Source organism: Vigna umbellata, chromosome 8 (assembly GCF_029865625.1).
Source record: "Vigna umbellata cultivar VRB3 chromosome 8, Vumbellata_1.0, whole genome shotgun sequence".
NCBI lineage: Eukaryota > Viridiplantae > Streptophyta > Magnoliopsida > Fabales > Fabaceae > Vigna > Vigna umbellata.
Genome location: NC_142172.1, coordinates 11,312,056 through 11,332,697, shown reverse-complemented (window position 1 = coordinate 11,332,697; position 20,642 = coordinate 11,312,056). Strand labels below are relative to the sequence as shown.

Here is a 20,642-nt window from a genome sequence, read left to right as displayed (position 1 = left end):
TCGCCTGAACCCTAACCTTAAATTGTGAGAAACAACAACCTTAAATTCCCAATTTCAAAACTCTCAATTCTAGATAAGAACCCCAATATTTTGCCACCACATGCAGAGGAAAAACAAAGAAAATTCAATACCAAAATAGTGAGCCAAACATGAGAATTGGACCACTGTGTTGCGAAATTGCCGTAAAACATAGAAGCTCCCTCTCTCTACAAGACAAACTAGGAAAAGTGAAGCGAGAAGAAACCTCCCTCCTTGCGCAACAAACTAGCACGAAGGGAAGGAGAAGAACAAGAAGGGTCATGTGCCCTCGCGAGGCATCAAGGAAGATGATAACGTTGCCGAAGTCACACCACCACTGCACTGCCGTCTTTGCCACCACGAGACCACCTCCTTTGTGCGAGCTACAAATATTTTTTCCAAGCGGAGTTGTCCGCGCGAGAATAGAGATAGAGAAGAAGCTTGAAGCTTCTGGGTTTGGTCGCGAGAAATGTAAAAAAGAAGATATTAGGGAAAAAACTCTGAATAGAGTTTTTGAAAGAAACTAATTATTGAACAATTAGGATTTTTAATTAGGATTACGTAATTTTTAATTGAAAAACTTTCTTTCTTTTAAGAATAATAAAAAAAGTAACTTTAAAATATATAAATTATTATTATTATTTTTTGTGGGTAACGGATACCCGAAAGTCGAATAATATAATATTCGTACCAGACTCGTTTAGAAACATGTATTAAAATACATGCTACCGGTTACCCGTAAATAAATAATAAATATCCATAAATAATAACTATCCATCGCGGATTTATTCATAAACATCTTAGGCACGTTTTTTTTGCCATCCCTAATTAGAATATAAAAGATAGAAGAGCATAAATAATAAATTTCTATCGAACTTTATTTTTTCTTTGAAAAAAAACATGTAAAACTAAGAGAGAAATACAGTTGGGAAATAACTCAAAAGATAATAAAAAGAAAAATAAAACATATCTTAATAAATATTTTTATTGTACTTAATTTTATGTTTTATTATTTTTTAAAAATAAATGCTGTACTTATAAAAAAATGTTTTATTATCTAATTTAATTTTCATTATACACTACATAGAATATAAAAAAATTAAAAATGATTCCACATAGAATTTAAAAAAATGTAAAAATTTGAGGGGGACCATCCCCTTCCAACATAATCCACTGATGGTGGAATGGTTAGAGAGACGCAGACATTGTTGAGTGAGAAGTTGTGTGTGTTTGAGTGGAATAAGAAAACGATGAAAATGACAACGCTGTGAGCATTGGTGCTATTTCTCATTTTCCGTTTTAGAGAGCACAACAAGAATGTTCATTCGTTCACGCTCACACGCCATGATTAACCATTCAACCAACAACACTTTTGACGATGCACTTAATAAATGTCTCATTTACTTTCATGTCTTCTCTGTACCACCACTCAATGGCCTCAAAATCATTAAGAATTAAACCAATTAATTAAGCTTAGAGTAAAGTAACTGTGTTTAGGACTTTTTGATATTCCACCCAATCCTCTCGTTGGATCACTCCAAGAGAGAAATGGAGAGAAATAGAAAGCTAGGGCACGTGATTAACTGCGATTGGAAGCTGCGGTTGACTGCAATTCGAAGACAGATGAAGATTTGTACAGAGGCTAGGTCACGCCAGAGAAGATTTGCAGATAAGCGGTTTATGGTAGGATAAACTTAAATTATGGTGTTTTTGTAATTATATTAATTTCGTTTTGAGTGTATTTTTTTTTATTCTTGTTACTAGTTTTAGTTTTATATATTTAGTTCCTGTTATTATTTTTGACTCTACATATTTAGTTTTTTTTTTTACTCTTTTTTATACTTGCTCCATTATTAGGATTATTGTTTTTATTCCTAGTTCTATGACTGCGACATTTATCATTAAAGTATACAAAATTACAAGATACAATTATATAGTATGTGTTGTGTTTACATGACATCAAAACTTTATATTTTTGAGTGTATGAGTGAGAGAAGAAATAAAGAGAAAGTGAAATAGTGTGCTTGAGTGTTTAAGAGAAGGAGAGGGTGAGAGATATGACAAATCTAGTAAATAGTTTGTCCCAGCTACAATTGTCAAAGAAAGTCAATTATGATAATTGGAGTCTATATATGAAGGCTCTTCTTGGATCCTAAGTCGTATAGGATGTAATAGAGAATGAAAAGAAAGAACTAGCGAAAAATAAAGAGTAAGCAGTGGTCCAAATTGATTCATTGAGAAAGATGCGAGTGAAAGAAAAATCGGCCTACCTATTGTACAAAGCAATTGACGAATCAGACTTTAAGAAGATAGCAAAAGCTGCATCTTCAAGAGAAGGTGAGAGATCTTGAAAATTGCGTACAAAAGGAACAACTATGTTAGACAAGTCCAACCTCAAACTTTTAGGGGGAGTTTGAAAATTTGAAGATGAAAGACAAAGAACAAGTGTCTGAGTACATAACTTGGCAGGAATGGAGTATCATTGTCAGCCAGTTGGGTTGTGGAGAAAATTTTGAGATCATTAACAAATGATTTCGAAAGCATAATTTGTGCCTTGAGGAGTTAAAGGACTTGCCAGTGCTCTTAATTCAAGAACTTGTTGGGTCACTTGAGGCGCACGAGAAACGAGGAGGAAGAATAAGGAGTCCCTTGGTCAAACATTGCAAGCACAATTCGACTTGAAGGGACAAACACAACACTCGAGGCCGAGGTCCTAGAGGTAGAGGCTGAGGTGGCTGAGGAAGCGTAGCTCATGATCAAGATGACCATGAAAACAATGAAGAACAAATTGATCAGCAGAATTGGCGTGGCCAAGGACAAGGTAGAGCGTGAGTGTTAAGATAAAATCGTCTATAAGACTTATATATCTAAACACTCTCATATGTTTTGAAGTTAAACAAAACAACATTAAACGAAATAAGAACATGAAGATGTTATCGCTAGAATATAAAGATAGCGAAAACATAAGTGTTAAGATCAAAATCTCTAATAACTTAGTAACATAGGAAAGCCTTAGAAAAACACTTAGGCCTAAATTAGACGCAACACTAAACGATTCCCAAAATCAAAGCGTCAATGAGAGTTGTGCTAAATGCAAAAACTATACTGTACCAAAAAGTAAGCAGTCAAACTCTCAAATAGATAAGGATGTAAAAGTGTTGAGACAATGTTTTTGGTAAAGCCTTTAAGAGTGTCAATTAATATTCCAAAAACTTGTAGAAGACAAACTTGCCAAACGCTCTAGCTGAAGGAAGTGGAATATTAAAGCGTTTACAACATACTCTACGATACCATGAGCTAAACCCTTCACTTCATCCAACGATGAAGTCGTTAATCAACTATTGGTATTTTAGAGACAAACCTAAATGATAAAATGCTACCTGAACGGTAGAAAACGTAAAAAGAACTTTGTTTTTCTAAACAAACATTAAATGACATTAAATGGTCAACATTCAAAAACAAAAAAAGTGATAAGAGAAAAGACATATCTATTGCATGCATATCTACTCTACTTTGTACAGATTACCTACTACAAATATCCACCTACTCTATTCAAAATATATCAAAAGTGGACCTTAGAAACAAAGAAGACATTGATGAAATGTTCTCTCCATCAAAAGTCGTGCTAGAAAAAATAGTACAACTTACTTCAATCAAAGTACTGAAAAAGCAAACTTGCTCTGATAAGTTGATTTTAACCAATAGCTGTTTCACACGACAAGATAAAGAAGACACAAGACTCGGGCAAAAGCTCAGTGTAACGGATATCTTTTGAGAAACCATTAAATAGAAGATGATTCGAAGAAAGAATCAAGAGGATAATTTTTGAAGAGAATAACTTACAAAGAATACGTCCTACAAAGAAAAAAGAAAATATCATTGAGAGAAAAGAACAAAAGAGCACAAGATCAAAGAGAGAATATCTAAGAAGAAAAGGCCCAAGTCAAGAAACACTTTCAAACTTCACTATAATATTACCATACTATTTTTAAGTAGAGAGAAAAGAAAGAAAAACACTTATCGAGTTTGTAGACAATATTGTATAAAATATATATCCTCTCTATGAGAGTAATCCTCTAACAACTTATATGCAATCAGATTGATTGCAGATTTTGAAGAGAATTCAAACACTTTTGTTTAACTCAGGTGAGTTAAGGATTACTAGGTAACATATTAGATTGATACCAAGACTGTCTAGTGGAAACCAGGAGTGAGTGAAACTCAACTAGATGGTGTATCAGGTGGATACCATGAGCATTTAGGGATATCAGGAGTGCTGAAAAATATTGTGCAACCAGGAGTAAGCGAAACTCAACTAGGAAACGTATTAGGTTGATACCAAGATTGTCTAGGGATACCAGGAGTGGTGAGAATACTCAGTTGTAATCTTATTGAAGATTATAGTTGAACCCTCTAAGGTTAGAGGAGACTAGAAGTAGCTTAGTTGGAGTGAACTAGTATAAAAATATTTGTGCACTTATTATTTTATTCTCTCCTAATTCTTCTCTTATAAAAACCTGCAGCTCCATTTTCATTTCAAATAGAAAAGATTCCTATATTAAATAACTATTCATTGAAAAGGAAGTTTCATTAAAACACTACAGTAAACATTCTAAATAGTACTTGAAAAGAATTTATCGTTTGAACTAATCTCAAGGTCGAGCATTTAAACAACTTACGTAAAATCTTTATACTCGACGAAAGTGCTATATCAGATCGATTGCAAAAAAGTTTTCCAATAATGCTATTCAACCCCCCTTTTAGTGTTTTTAAGTACTTCATCGAGAAGGTTGGTTAGGAGTAGAATGCTTTAAATATGGTAAGCACGACCATTATGCAAATGAGTGCAGATGAATAAAATGTTATAACTGTGGTAAGGCTGACCACATTGCAAAGGATTACCGGGCTGAGACAAAGGGGGAGACAAAACTCCTTACTAAAGAAGCGGAGGAAGAGATAGGAATTTTGTTGATGACAAAGAGCTTAGACGCTGAATTAGATACCAGTTGCCGATTTCAACCCGAGTTTCGTGATGATGGGGAAACTAGATCCGGACCTGCGTCTGAGTTCTGTGATGGCAAGGATATCAGGGGTCGAGTACAAGGTGAACTGAACAAGTATGCATACCAACAAAGAGAGCTTGACAACATTGATCAACAAAAAGCAGAGCCTGACAATGACAACGAGTAGAAGGTAGAGCTCGATAAGTGTGTTGAATGATAAGAAGAAATTGACTACATTGTTGAGTAGCAAGGAGAGGTCGACTATATAGCCGAGTAACATGGACATGTGGCATTGTGCATGGAGATCTTAGAGCAGAGCTCGATGGAGAGTTTGGTGAAGAGCTTGACATAAAGCTTAGTGGGAAGTATAGGGAACTCGAAAAAATAGTTGGGTAGCAAGAGGAACTCGGCTAGACAACCGACTATCATGGAATGGTCGACCAAATGACTCAGAACCCAAAGAGGAGAAAAATAAGCTCGAACAATCCATGAAGGTCTCTTGATAGTAGAATGAAGATCTTAGTGGAGAGTTTTCTGGAGAACTTGGAAGAGTATGTAAAGAGCTCGACAATGAGCTTGGTAGAGAGCCAGGAAAGCCCAATAAAGCAAGTAGAAAACTCATGTTAGCTTGGTTTGATGACTACACGGCTCGTTGGAGAATGAAGAAAGCTCGAATGAGTCATTGGAGCAAGTGAAGAGTTCGGATAAATCAGTTAGACATCTGAATAGGCTGGTGATGCCTCTACAATGCTTGAAAGAGTATGTAGGGAGCTTGATAGGGTATGTGACAAGCTTGGCTAGCTTGATGGGATCCCTAAATAGCCTAGAAATTGTTGTAAAGAGCGTGGACATGAGGAGATGAAAATTGGACGAGGATAGCTCGATTAATTATGAGTTAAATGTTCTAGAGGAACTGAAGAGCTCGGAAGTGCTAGGGGACGTGTAGAGCTCGGTGATGGATGAGATAAGCTTGATCAATGATAAAGTTATTTCAGAGGATCCTAAGATTAGTTCAAAAGATGACTGAGGTTATGATGATGAGGGTAGCAAACTTCAAGATAACAATAACGAGGATAAAACACAATAATATATTAGAGATTGATGATTTCATCATGCAACACATTGAGAAAGTGTGGGTGAAGCTCTAGTAGTAGCAAAGAGTGAGGAAATTGGAATTGTTAGTGAAAGTGAAACAAGAGGTTTTGAAGAAGAAACTAAAAAAAAAAGATGAAGAAATTCAACATATAGGGAAACTCAACATATAGGGAGAACCAAATATGGAAGGAGTTAGCACAAAATAGTCTGGAAGAGGAGTTTAGTGAGAGAGTATTAGGCTAAATTCTTAAAAATTCACCCATTGAGTCAAGCACACACCTAACATGACATTGACCTAAACCATCTCAATCTCACCTAGGTTTGGATTAATCCAACGTGACTTGGATTTTGTTCAACCTAACTTGACTTGAGCTCATTTTAACTCAACATTGCATGACTTAGGCCTAACTGATCCAATCTTTCCTTACTTTGACGAAACCTAACATGTGTCTGGCATAACATGACCACCATGGCTCTACCCATCTAGGCTGAACTAGGTCCAATCATCTCAATTCAACCTATCTCAGTTTGACCTTAGGCTAACTTGTTATGCATCGCACACAAGAGCTCAAGGCAATAAATTTTTAGATGCAACTCTACCAACACTAGTACAAAAATGGGCTATGACGTTAGTGTTTTTCGGTCTTTAACGTCCAAAAAAACACCGATGTCATATTAGAAGACGTTAATTGACGTTGGAAATGTCCATTTTCAGACGTTAATTAAAGTTGGAAAATTACCATTTTTTACGTCAAATAGCCTCTGAAAATGCCCATTTTCGACGTCAATTAATGTCAGAAAATGTCCATTTCTGACATCAAATGAGTTAAATGACGTCCAAAAATGCACTTCTAGACGTTCGTCTTCTTTGTTTCTTTAATAAATGAATCATTTTGAGTTTTACGAAACCTAAGAAGTAGAAAACCAATAAATGTATCTCAATTTTGACATTTCATATATTCAGAACTCATTTTCAAATTTGTATGAACTAATATAAACTAAAGTATATATGTTACATATTTTTAAACGACCATAAATTTTGCTCCTATTAGTAGATTTAATAGTATTATATATCGATTTGGGGTAGAAAAGATTTTCGAATTACCTGACCAATTGTTCCTTCTAGATTTTCAAACAAAGGTTATTTTCTATTTTTCGTCAATTTATTTTGTGTTTTTAAACTTTGCAAAAATATTTCACATACTTAGACTTTGAATTTTCATCTAAAATTTTTTGTGGGGGCTTCTCGTGATTTTTTGGTGCTTTGAACAAATGCCACCGGTCATGTTTTTACGTTGACCTTTTCGTATTACGATGTTGAACGTGAGACTTGAAAGATTTTCTTTTTTTGGACTAGTGCAACCGAAGAAAGATAATTCAATATCGGTATATCTCCTTGATCTCAAGAAGTAGCTGATTCTCTTGCTGTCATAGGCTTTTCGATTACACCAAACGAACATATCAAGCATCTCTTGGATGGTGTCCCTTAAGAATATGACCCCTTCGTCATTTCCATCACTTCAAGACTCGATCTTTACACCGTTGACGAAATTGTGGCTTTGTTATTAGCTTAAGAAGAGCATATGGAGAAGCACAAATATACTTAAACCACAACTTTTGATGCAAATCTATCTTCAACCTCTTCCTTCTACAAGCAAGGATACTTTGGACAACAAACAAGGAGTGGTCGCTGATAAGTGTGATATTTACCTAATATTCACACTTATTTCAATCTCTTTTTCATGTGTTTTTGTAATAATTATCATGGAAAGATGTAAAAATTATGTTTAAAAGTTCTTAGATTAGTTTAATTGTCTTTGTGTGTTTATTTTGCAGAAAAATAAGGATTGGATAGGAAGAAATGGTCTCTACCTGCACCATTTACTCAAGCCACCTAAACAAATCCACTTGCTCAAGCCAACAAGAAAATGCACCCAAGCCGCCTAAACAAATGCACTCGCTCAAGCTAATGATGTGATTCACTCAAGCTAGCGAGTATTTTTAACTCACACGAATGATGCAATTCGCTCAAGCAAATTGACTTTTTCTGGGAACTTATTAATAGGCTCGAGAATGAAGATGGAGGGGAGTTTTGAGGAGGGAACACTGCCAAAGCTTAGGGACGAGGTGTGGAGGCACGACTTCACTTCAGGAGCTCATGAAGGCCGCTTGAGGCATGTAGAAACATCCTTTTCTCCTCCTTAGTTTTCGTTCTTCTTACATCATCCATGTTTGTAAGGTTGGGGTTTTCCATGGAAATGGAGAACTGAATCCATCTTGTTAAGAATAGATGTAGCTATTGACTTCTTGTGTATTTATTGAATGATTTGAATATATATATGTTTTTGCCATTAATTGCTAGTTTTCTTGTTTTCGATCTTAATGCTTGCATGTAATGGGGACGTTCATGACTTGATCTATGGTTCATTTGATATGGGGACATATCTTTTGTGACCTAGACTTGAAACAAGAGACCTAATGAGGACATGGATTCTAGGGATGAAACATGATCCATTTTTTGTCTTAGACCCTAGATCTTAATGCGGATTTGCTTGTTGAGTGATCAAGGGATTGGTGCTTAATAAGGAAATCTAGGCTCTTTCACCTAAGGGATTAGGGTTATAGTGTTTTTGTGGGTTGACATTAGTATTTCATGTAGAGGAGATGAAGTTTTGTGTGCATGAGAGTAAAGTGGTGAAACTTATCCTTAGCAAAGTCGATCCATATCATTTTTGACCTTTATACATTCTTAAGTGCCTTCACTTCCAAAATCCACCTTGTATATTTATCTTGTTTTGTAAATCTATGTATTGTTCTTAAGTCTAAATGGGTTGCTAATCGTACAATTCTTCAGTATTACACGAGTCTCTTGGGAAAACGATACTTGGACTTACCATTTATATTACTTGTACGATTTGGTGCACTTGCCGAAGATAACGCTCAATAGTCGCAACTCAAACAGTTACAAAAATTCACGTTCTTAAGGCTAACAATAGGCTAATCGATCTTAGACTTCTTCATCACCTTCTACACATCTTCAATGCCAAATTTGCAAAAAAATTGGTCATGTTGCCACAAAATGCTGGCATCAATATGATTAAGATTCACAAAGTGCTCATGCTAACGCTTTTATGTTTTCCTTTTTTTTCATAGAATGATTTTGAATCCTCGATTCGTAGAAGTCCAACTGCAAATAACGTTTGGTTTCCTGATAGTGGTGCATCACACCACATGGTGAATAATCCTTCTTCTTTCACTAATAAACAACAATACATAGACTCGAACAAGGTGCAACTTGGAAATGATGTAGGTTTAACCATATTGGTTCTGCAAAATATCTCATTTATCATCGAAAAACCTTTTAAGTGTCTCTAAATTTGCCCATGGTAATGATGCATATTTTGAGTTCTATTCTAACCATGTTATTGTCAAATCTCAAGCAAGTAGACAAATATTCCTTTGAGGAAAAGTTAGCAATGACATTTACATTTTTCCTCCTTTTTCTCCGAATCAAGTTCATGTAAATAACATTGTGCTTAATTCGTGTTTTTCTATTTGGCATACAAGATCAAGTCATGGTTATGGTTCTTTAGTCAAACGTGTTCTTCAAAATTGAAATATTACATGTAATACAAAATGTGACCTCTATGAACTATGTATACTTGCTAAGTCTCACCAATTACCTTTTGTTAAATCTGATACTGCGTATACTCACCCACTTTAACTTGTTTTCATTTATGTTTTAAGAAAGAATCTTCAAGTAGTGCGAATTTGAGGATAAATTTTCTTCAAGGAAGGTATGATAAAGGACTATCTTCTGAAACATATATGAGAAAAATTTGAGGATTTGCAATTAAAAGGATCTATGATAAGGTTCAAGATAGAAACATGTCTCCTTGAATATTATAATGTTCTATGAAAGAGAGAATTTAAAGAACATGAAGATCATGAGTGTAATTGAAAAATAATTTAGGAAATTAAATAATTAGTAATTTTATTTTTAATTTTACAAAATGTTATTTGTTGGACGAGGCAATTTGTGTTTGTTGAACGAGCAGACCTCGCTAGGGAAAAGACATATGTAATTTTTGTGTTATTTTTATGTGTTTTAGGCTTATTTTAGGGTTTCTAAGTTTTCTTAAACTTATGTGCCTACATATAGAGGTACCAAGAGCTGATGTAAACACTTTTGAGTCATAATGTTTGCATTTGCTTTTTTGAGAGAGGATTCTCTTGGTTCTTAGATTAGAACTTTGATTCTTATATAAAATTAACATCTTTGTGGAAAATCTTATCAATATGCTAGATTTTAACGTCTCCATATCTGTCTTATTCATTTTCTTCTCTGATTTATTTTTGTTGTGTCTCTTGAAGATTTAAATTAAAAAAAGATTGTATTATTTCTTAGAGAGGATCATATCGTGTTTGGGGTCCTTCCCCAATACCAACAACGATTGGAGCTTAATATTATATTTCTTTTATGAATACCTTTTCTAAATATACATGGTTATATCTGTGACATAACAAATCACAAGTATCTTTTGTTTTCATGCTCTTCAAAAGTGTTTCTGAAATGCAAATTGGATACAAACTCAAAAGCACTTAAATAGACAACAACAAGGAATTTCTATGTCTCAAACAAGTTATTCATTCTTATGCCATTTAACATTGTCTCATTTGTCCACACACATAAACAAAAAGGGTCTATCAAAAGAAAACATCATCACAGTGCAAGCACTTGTCTTACTTTTCTTGTAGGTTCATCTTTATCTATATCTTTTTAAGGTGAATCATTTTGTTTTTGTTGATTCCATAATAAACACACCCTACACCTGTTATTGATCATGATAATTCCTTTTATAAACTATTTCATAAGCAACCTGATTACAAGTTTTTTTTAAAGCTTTTGGGTGTGAATGTTACCGTTTTAACACGACTATATAACTCACATAAATTCTCTTTTTGTTCTAGAATGTGCCTTTTTTTTTTTGGATATCATTCTCAATATAAGGGATATATCCATTTATCTCCTTTAGTGAAGCGTAGGGATGACAAAATATCTACGCCCGCAGATATCTGCATATAAAATCTGCAATGGATAGTTAGTACTCGCGACTATTTACTATCAGTGGGTTGCGGGTAACGAGTATTTTAATTGTTGCTTATAAACGGGTCGGGTACGGATACTATACTACCCGACCCGCAATTACCCGTTACACGCTAAAAAATTAAAATTACATTTTTATCCTTAGATTTAAATTAGTTTTATTCTTTTATATTATTATGAATGTGAAGCAACATTTATAAACTTTTCAGTAATTGAATCCTATAAAAATGCACTCATGTTGATAATTGGAATCGTCTTGCTATGTACAACAATTAAAAGAGACCACATAAAAACTTATCTTGTAAAGCGTAATAATTTTTGATTCTTAAGTTGCAAAGCTCGCTTTTATTAAATTTGGCCTGACACTTCGTCTTCCAACCCATTTTTTCTTTTCCTGATAATTAGAATGATCTTGCTATGTACACCAATTAAAAGAGACCACATAAAAACTTATCTCGTAAAGTGTAATAGTTTTTGATTCTTATATTGCAAAGTTGGCTTTTATTAAATTTGACCTGACACTTCGTTTTCCAACCCCTTTTTTCTTTTCCTTTCAATTATTTATATTTTTTTTGTAATTTAATTTATATTTAATTTAAAAACTTATAAAATAATTTTTTTAAAATATTCACATATTGAAAACAGGTATCTGCGGGTTGAAAAATATCCGCGGATCTTTTTTAAGCGAGTATCCAGCAGGTAGGGGGTCGGGTAGCAGGTATAGTTTTGTCATTGGGTCGGGTTGCAGGTAGGCACTATCCGTACCTGACCGACCCGTTGCTATCCCTAGTTAAGCGTTATATATCATGACATGTCATATTCAATGAAGAGTTATCTCCTTATGCTTTAACAAATAAACCCTTTTCCAAATCATCTCCATCTTTCACTGCTTCCACAACATCTCCTACCGCTTTAATGTTGATTCCTCCTAATTCTTCGTCACAAAATCCTTCGTCTCCTCTATATGCTCCCACACAATCACCGATACCTTCCAAGACCTTATATATGGTATCTGTCTCTCCTCCTATGTTACTAATGAGTGCATATTTATGTCCACATTTATGCTTTAAAATTCAAAATTTTGATGAGATTATTTTGTTTAAATGGTTGACTTAAAGTGAATTTGTGACAATTGGATTTATCGGGTTTGGGAATTAAAGATGCTTAACATGTGCTTTTTAGATGCATAAATTATGTTAGATATTCTAATGTTTATTTGTACAGCTGAAGTTAGAATTTTATTCATTTAAAGTGTAATTAGAGAAAATTTTAGGGGTTTTTCTATAATTTTGGAAAATTAAGAAGGACATAAATGAAATTTCAGAGACAATTCAGTTGATATTTAAAGATAATTAATTTAATGTTTAATCATTTTCGAGGTTCCTATTTATGCAAAGAAAATGACATTTTATGGGTTGATTTAAAAGAAAAACAAAAGTATAACTACTGGCTATAATATACAACGTCCTTTTTTTGTTACGGTGGACGTCATATTAATTAAATCAATATTTAGTATTTATTTATTTTGTATTGGACATCATATGTTTCCTTGTGGACGTTATGTGATTACGACCATCACATCCAACCCCAACTCGAGCGACGTTCTATATTGGTTTAAACGTCGAGTCCATAAAGTAGGTAAAGTTTTGTTTGGTTTATAAGAGAAAAGAAATAAAGAATAAAAAAGGGATTCACTTGATGGCATATAAAACGTCGCATATTTGTCATGGTTGACGTCAAATATGGGTAGGAGTAATACTGACTGGAAGCAAACCACTATTTCAGTATTTTTTTATTTTGAATTGAACGTCAGATGTTTCTTAAGTTGACGTTATGTGATTCTAAGGTCATTGTTTTACGTCTATCTGGGCCTTGTTTGACGTTAATACCTTTTAGACGGCGAACTATTTTAGTAAATGACGTGGAGCGATTGAATTTATTTACGAAAATGCCACCGGTCATTTTTAAAGTTGGATATTGAGTGGTTGGACGTTAAACGCGTGACGTTATATGCAGTTTTTGCACTAGTGGTGGAATTAGCCTATTTCATTATAATTTGTTTTAAGTTTGTTCTACAATTAAACTCACAACAATTTTCAACATCAAATTCATTAGGATAGATTTTCATTCTTATTTTTAAGTATTGCATATTATTTATTAATCTTTCGAAGTCTCCATAAGAATCAATTATTGAAAACCAATTCCGTATTCGTGGGAAAATGACTCATGGTTACTTTAACCCTATCTATTTTGTTGACTACTAACTTGACAATACTAAACTTAGTTGTAAAGTATAATTAATTTGATAGCTTGGACGACAACGTATCATTACCATCTTCACCTAATAATCACCCTATGATCATTAGAGCTAAGTCAAGCATTTTTAAACTGAAAGTGTTTAACACTGTATTTTTATCTGCAATGAAAGTAGAGATCCAACACGGTATGATGTAATGAAAGACGAGATCCAACACAATATGATGCAATGAAAGACGATATCTAGCACTGTATGATGCAATGAAAGACGAATATAATGCTTTAACTAAAAATAAAACGTGGACTTTAATTGCTCCACCCGCTAATGCTAATATAATTGGTTACAAATGGATTTTTCGAACTGTATCGTATGGCCGACTGATCAATCAAAGACCAAACTATCAATCGTAGTTCAGATCATCAAGCGTATCACTAGCAAACTGGCCGACCACAAGGCAAATAGGTCGGTCATGAATCAAAGCACATTAACCTTAATGCTGATTAACTTAAAGGTAAATTATATGATTATCTTGTTGCAAAGATTTTGAGGAAGTCTGATCTAGCCAAACAGATGGTAAGTTGGTCAATTTACCTATCAGAGTTCAACCTCTGATACAAAATGCGTGGCTCAGTCCGAGCACAAAACCTAGTAGAGTTCACTACCAAGCTCCCAAGACTAGATAATTGTCTAGACCAAACATCGAAGTTGTACGTTGACAGATCATCTCACAAAAGGGGTGGATGAGCTAGTATTGTACTAGAAAGGTCGAATGGTACAGTAATACAACACTCATTATTATTAAAATTTAAAATTTCTAATAACCAGGTTGAGTATGAAAACTTAATTGCAAGTCTTATCTTGTCCAAAGACGTGGGAGCAGGCCGAGTGGATTGTTGAACAAACTCCCAACTCGTGGTCGGGCAAGTCAATGGAACAGTCTATATCTATGAAGATTAAATCCTTCACTACTTCCACAAAGCTACATAATTGAATAAGGGCTTTGTAGCCATGAACATAAGGTGCATCCCTCAAGCAGAAAATGCAAGGGCAAATATATTGTCCAGGCTAGCAAGTGATAAGGAGAACGACCAATTAGCCACCATGATAAGGCAATTGTTGAGGAATCTGACCGTGGAATGCATGTCCACATCCGTAGCTGAGTAGGAGGACTTGAGGGAGAACATCATGGTCTTGATGAGGAAACAATATGAGGGTGGAGTCATTAGCTTGATTGAAGCAATAAAGATTGCTCAATTCCTTTTTGTCGGAGAAGATCTATACAGAGGAGGGTTTTCCACCCCTTACTGAAATTCCTTTTAAAGGAAGACCAATATGTAATGAACGAGCTACACAATAGTGTATGTGATCTCCACATCGACGAAGGACACTTAAAATGAGAACCTTACGAGCCATATATTATTGGTCGACCATGTAGGAAGATTGCAAAGTATTTGTTAAAAAATGCAGAAATAGCCAAGAGCATGAAAACTATGTTAACGTTCTGTCATTAGAGCTGCTTAACATATCCTCCCTTTGTCTGTGCTCAATAGTGGATGGACATTGTCGGTCCCTTCAGGATCGGCCGGGCTTAAAAGATATTCATCTTGGTTTCCATTAACTACTTGACTAAATGGGTGGAGACAAAACTATTGGTAACTATCACAACTCAACAAGTGCAAAAGTTTATGTGGAAGATAATCTATGCTTTGGTTTACCCTACATGGTCATAATAGATAATGGTCAATAACTCATTGATAAGAAGTTGGTTGAGTTTTAAAACAACTTAGACGTTAAGCACGTCACCAACTCATTCGAGCATCCTCAAACGAATGGCCAAGCAAAAGTGGTCAAGAAAACTATAGTGGTTAAGATCAAGCGACGTTTGGATGAAGCAAAGGAAGCCTAGGTGGACGATCTACCTGAAGTCTTATGGGCTTACCGCTACTTATTGTTAGCACCATGGGGGAGATGCCCATCAATATAACATATGGTACTAATGTCATGATGCTTGTAAAGTCAGCGAACCTTCACTTAGAAGAAATGTACAAGATATGTCCTCAACAATGAAAAATGGTGATAGTACGAAGATATAACACCAAAGTTCAGCCAAGAATCTTTAACAAAGAAAGACTTGCGAAGCTCAAAACAAGCCAGTGCATTCAAAGCTCGCACCAAAGTTTGATGAGCCATTCAAAATTGTGGTAAACATGAAGAATGAGGCATATCGGCTAGATTCTCTGAGCGAGAAGGGAGTACCCAACACTTGAAACGCCTCATACTTGAAATTTTATTTTAGCTAAATAATTGTACCATATTTCGACGTAATATTTCTCCCAAAGAATGCAATAAAGTTATATTTAAGGAAGAGTTCACCCAAGTGAACCCCTACTGATCACACGTCGAGGTGGTTGAGGAAGAGTTTTGTAAAAGACCTATGCCCCTTAGTCCAAACAAAACTTGGTGAAGGAAGAATTCACCAAAGTGAACTTTTATCGATCACACGTTGAGGTGGTGAATGAGGAGACCTACAAAGAACCCCTGTCACTTAGTCCAAGTAATCAAATAACCGGTAGGTGAGGGAAAAGCTCACCTAAGTGAACCCTTACTATACCACTAAATTGGTGAAGGAAGATTTCAACCAAGTGAGCCATTGCTGATCACGGGCGGAGTTGTTGAAGGAAAAGTTATGCAAAGAACCCCTGTCATTCTGTACAAACAAAAATCGGTGAAGGAAGAGTTCACCTAAGTGAGCCCCTATCGATGACGCGTCAATTCGGTGAAGGAAGAGTTCTGTAAAGAACCTCTGTTGGTCGGTCCAAACAATCATAATTCGGTGAAGGAAGAGTTCACCTAAGTGAACCTCTGCCGATCAAGTCGCAAGCCAGTTAAAGAAAAGTTGATTTGTGACTCATGTCGCTCAATCCAACAAGCTCCAGGATGACTTAGACGAACAAGGCCGATGTATGTAGAGGCCAAAACAAGCGAGTACCAGGGCCAATAAAAGCTGAAAATTTGAGAGGCCGAATAAAGGTTGAAAGCTAAAGAGGCCAAATATGACCAAATACCGAGGAAGAGGAACACAACCAAAAGTTTGAGAGGATGAACAACGACGAAGATAAAACACAACCAAAAATTGAAGAGGCCAAACAAAGGCTGAAAGATGGAAAGGCCAAACAAGGTCGAAGACCAAACGCAATCAAAAGTTGGAGAGGCCAAACATGGTCGAAGAACAAACATGGCCAAAAGTTGTAGAAGTCGAATAAAGGTTGATAGCTGGAGAGGCCAAACAAGACCGAAGACCGAACACGATCAAAATTTGGAGAGGCCAAACATGGCCGAAGATCGAACATGGCCAAAAGTTGGAGAAATCGAATAAAGGTTGAAAGCTGGAGAGGCCAAACAAGGTTGAAAACCAAACACGACTAAAAGTTGGATAGGTCGAACAGAGGCTGAAAGCTGGAGAAGTCAAACAAGATCGAAGATCGAACACGACTAAAAGCTGGAGAGGCTCAAAGAACACTAAAAGTTGTAGAGGCTACACATGGCCGAAGACCGAACACGACCAAAGTTGAAAAGGCCGAACAAAGTATGAAAGTTTGGAGAGGCCAAACAAGGCCAAAGGCTAAACATGACCAAAAGTTGGAGAGGCCAAACAAGGTCGAGGACTGTCGAGTAAGCTCTATTGCACTAACATTAACATGACCATCTCACCAAAGGGGTTTCTTTTGCTCGTTATCTTACTTCTCTAAGGCGTCACGAAACTCTTTCTTCACAATTTATATCTCAATCCCAAGGTGGACGCCAATTGTACTTATGGAGTCGAGTATACCCTGTGAAGATTAACTTCACAAACTTCTTTAATATTCCCTGGAAAAACCATTCTTCCTTCCCTCCTCTCGGTACTCGTCATTTCATAGCTGAATGAAAGTGTGTCTGTAAAAGACACTTTGACGCTCAAGTTAGACGGATGTATCAGATAATAATTAATGTTGTCATAATAATAATAATGAATCTAGACAGTATAATAGCATGTAACACTTAAAAAAAATTATAAAACTCAAATTTTAGACTTATATGTAATTTTAAACTTTCTTTATTGGACCGCATTGTAAAAATGGAGAACATCTATTTGAAATATGAAAGTAAAACTTACTACTGAAAAAGCTAATAATTATTATAGAAATAGACAATAGCCACGTAAGATCGATTCCTTAAAATGTGTGCCATTGTCATATTTTCTTTCAACCGTATCTGCGAAACTCTAGCACGAGGGCGCACATTAGAATCTTTATTTCATAAATGTATTTTTTATTTTATTAATATTCATTCTATATCTCAGTAAATTTAATGATGGTTTAAATAAAAACTTAACAAAGCAACATCTTCTCGTATAAAGAATGTGGTTACGAGCTTTTTGATTTCACTGTCAAAACACCTGTCTAAAAAAAGTAAAAAATGTTTTAATGATCTTTTCTTATAATTTCCATTCATAACATTTGCATAAACATGAAAATTAACATTTTTTATATTGAGTAAAAATAAAAAGTTCTCATAAATATTAATTTGTAAATAAATAAGAGTAAAACTTTCTTAAAATTATGTAGGTTAAAGACAAACTCTCAAATGAAAGACCAAATCATGGTAAATTGAGAGTGGAACTAGTGGGGAAAGAAAATGGACCAAGTATAAATATGTAATCATGGTTAAAAGGATCTAACCTTAAATGTCTTGAAGTTTGGCTCTTTAACAGGTAATGATAACAGTAATCATCGAGTTGTTCACTCCAAATATCTTTGCTTTGAAAATGTAAAAATGAATTTCATGATCCACAATAGGTAATCTATATGAAAATGAATTAGTAATAATTAATATATATTAAAATAAAATTTAAACTATCATTAATACGTTTGAGATTTTCAAGACTAATAAATGTTTTCCCTGTTACGAATTCACATGACTTCTTAGGCGTAATAAAATATTAAATAATTGTTTCGCTTCATTGGCGAGTAAAATTCACAATAAATGGTACCTTCTTCCATAAATCTTTTGTCATTATGTAACAGTTTCTTCTGATGAATAAATCCACTCGCATGCTTATCTGGCACTCCATCGTCCACATTATTGTTACACTGTTCAAGAAAAACACATGCATCTCTTTCAATAAATAGACCCTTTTACACCGATTTAGGTTATAAAAATACCAGAGGAAAGAGAAGTAAGTGAACATACTTTTTCTTTTCTTTCATCTTCATGTAACTATTATCTATTTTTCCATCGCATGCATATCTATCTTTCTATGATGTTTTTTTAAGGATGTTCCTTTAATTAGCTTTTGTAATTTCAGGTGCCATGGCTGGAGCGAGGGAACAAGATCAGTACATGCCAATAGCAAATGTGTTAAGGATCATGCGAAAGATCTTACCATCGCATGCAAAGATCTCCGATGAAGCGAAGGAGACCATCCAAGAATGTGTGTCGGAGTACATTAGTTTCATCACTGCTGAAGCAAATGACCGATGTCAGCGCGAACAACGTAAGACTGTAACTGCTGAAGATGTTTTGTGGGCTATGGGAAAACTTGGTTTTGATGACTATGCTCAATCTCTTTCTATTTACCTTAATCGTTATCGCCAAAGTGAAGGAGACCGTATGTCTGTGAGACGTGCTCCTACTTCTGTTCCTCCAATGGAGATGATGAACCCACCTTATCAACCTTATCCTCCTCATGGTTTTGGAATGTTTGACTATGATCCATCACACTCCATAGCTTCTTCTTCAAGATCAGGTGGACTTGTTCCAAACATTGATCCTTATGTTAATCCAAAACCTAATGATGATTTTGATCCTTTTCTTAATCCAAAACCTGCTGATGATAATCATATGTGAATGTGTTTCTGCATGCAGCTACATTCACAAGATCAATGGTCCTGGTATGAAACTAATACATGCAGAGAGACGTCATGATGATGCAAGTGTTTAATGTTTTGTTTTCCCTTCTACAGTTGTTTTCAGTTCGAGACAGTGTCTCATAGTTTATGTTTAATGTTTTTCTTTTATGTTTCAAGAAGTTAGTGTTCACTGTAGTATCTTACTACACTGTGTTGAACACTTTTGTATCGTGAACTACTAAATCATAAATAAAGAAGGTGTGTTATGTTATTATTTTACCATTTTATTTAATAATAAAATAAATGCACTGCATAACCTAAAGTTTTCTACTTTATAATTTATTATAAACAGTTCATGTTTTCAATATATTATATATATATTTTATTAAAATTAATTATGTTAATTATATTTTCTTTTATGTGAATGTTGTAATTTATTAAGTATTTTTGTATAATTATTTAGATTTTAAAATGGCAAACCCAAGGAAACAATTAACTTTGACATATAAATAATAAAAGGTTCCAGTTTAGTTTTATAAGACATAATAATGCGAATGTTGTGAGTATTTCACATTAGTATGATTCATATGAAGCAAGAAAAGCCATTTTTATAGAGATATTTTGATATAAAAATATATGAAAGTATATACTCAATCAATAAAAATGATTTAAAATTTGTAAATTTTGAATATTTACTCGTTTATAATTAACTGTATATTAATTTGGCTCTTCAACACAATTAAATTTATTTTACTTGTTTTATATAATATTTAAAAGAAATAACATCAGACAATTATTTTTCAACAAGTACATGTTATTAGGTTTATAATTTGTTAAAATAAAATAGTAGTATACATTATACCATACCTATCATAATAACGTTTAGTTGTATTAAGAAGTTGATCGATGTGGGTTTCCCTTATTATTATTTTTTAATTTTAAAGTTTAAGTAAAATAAATGATTTATAATGAATTTAATTTTTTTAATAATTTTTTATATTATTAATAAATATAATTTATATTTTTCATCAATAATAAATTATTGTTATTAATAAAACATACTAAATGAACTTTAAATATTTATTGAGAGAAAATTAATAATTTTATTAAATCATTAATTATGTACATGTTGGTCCAAACAAACAATAAATCGACATGGACCAAGGAAGTCTGCCACATAACAACAATCCAAGAAAACTCATAAGGAAAATACACAAAACGTTAAAATGGTAACTGTACTCTCAATATTTATACTTTCAATATTTATACTTGGT

The 20,642-nt window shown here is 34.2% G+C and overlaps 1 pseudogene across 2 annotated transcripts; it reads left to right on the top strand.

Annotated features, from left to right (window-relative positions):
• The first annotated feature begins 18,588 nt into the window (after nucleotides 1-18,588).
• On the top strand, nucleotides 18,589-19,642 carry LOC124849213 (nuclear transcription factor Y subunit B-1 pseudogene; annotated as a pseudogene). 2 transcript variants are annotated; one of them, XR_015781610.1, is made up of 2 exons: nucleotides 18,589-18,695; nucleotides 18,825-19,642. The product of XR_015781610.1 is annotated as a nuclear transcription factor Y subunit B-1 pseudogene, transcript variant X1 (transcript). The 2 variants fall into 2 exon arrangements; XR_015781611.1 differs by lacking the exon at nucleotides 18,589-18,695 and adding an exon at nucleotides 18,714-18,732.
• The last annotated feature ends 1,000 nt before the right edge of the window (nucleotides 19,643-20,642 follow it).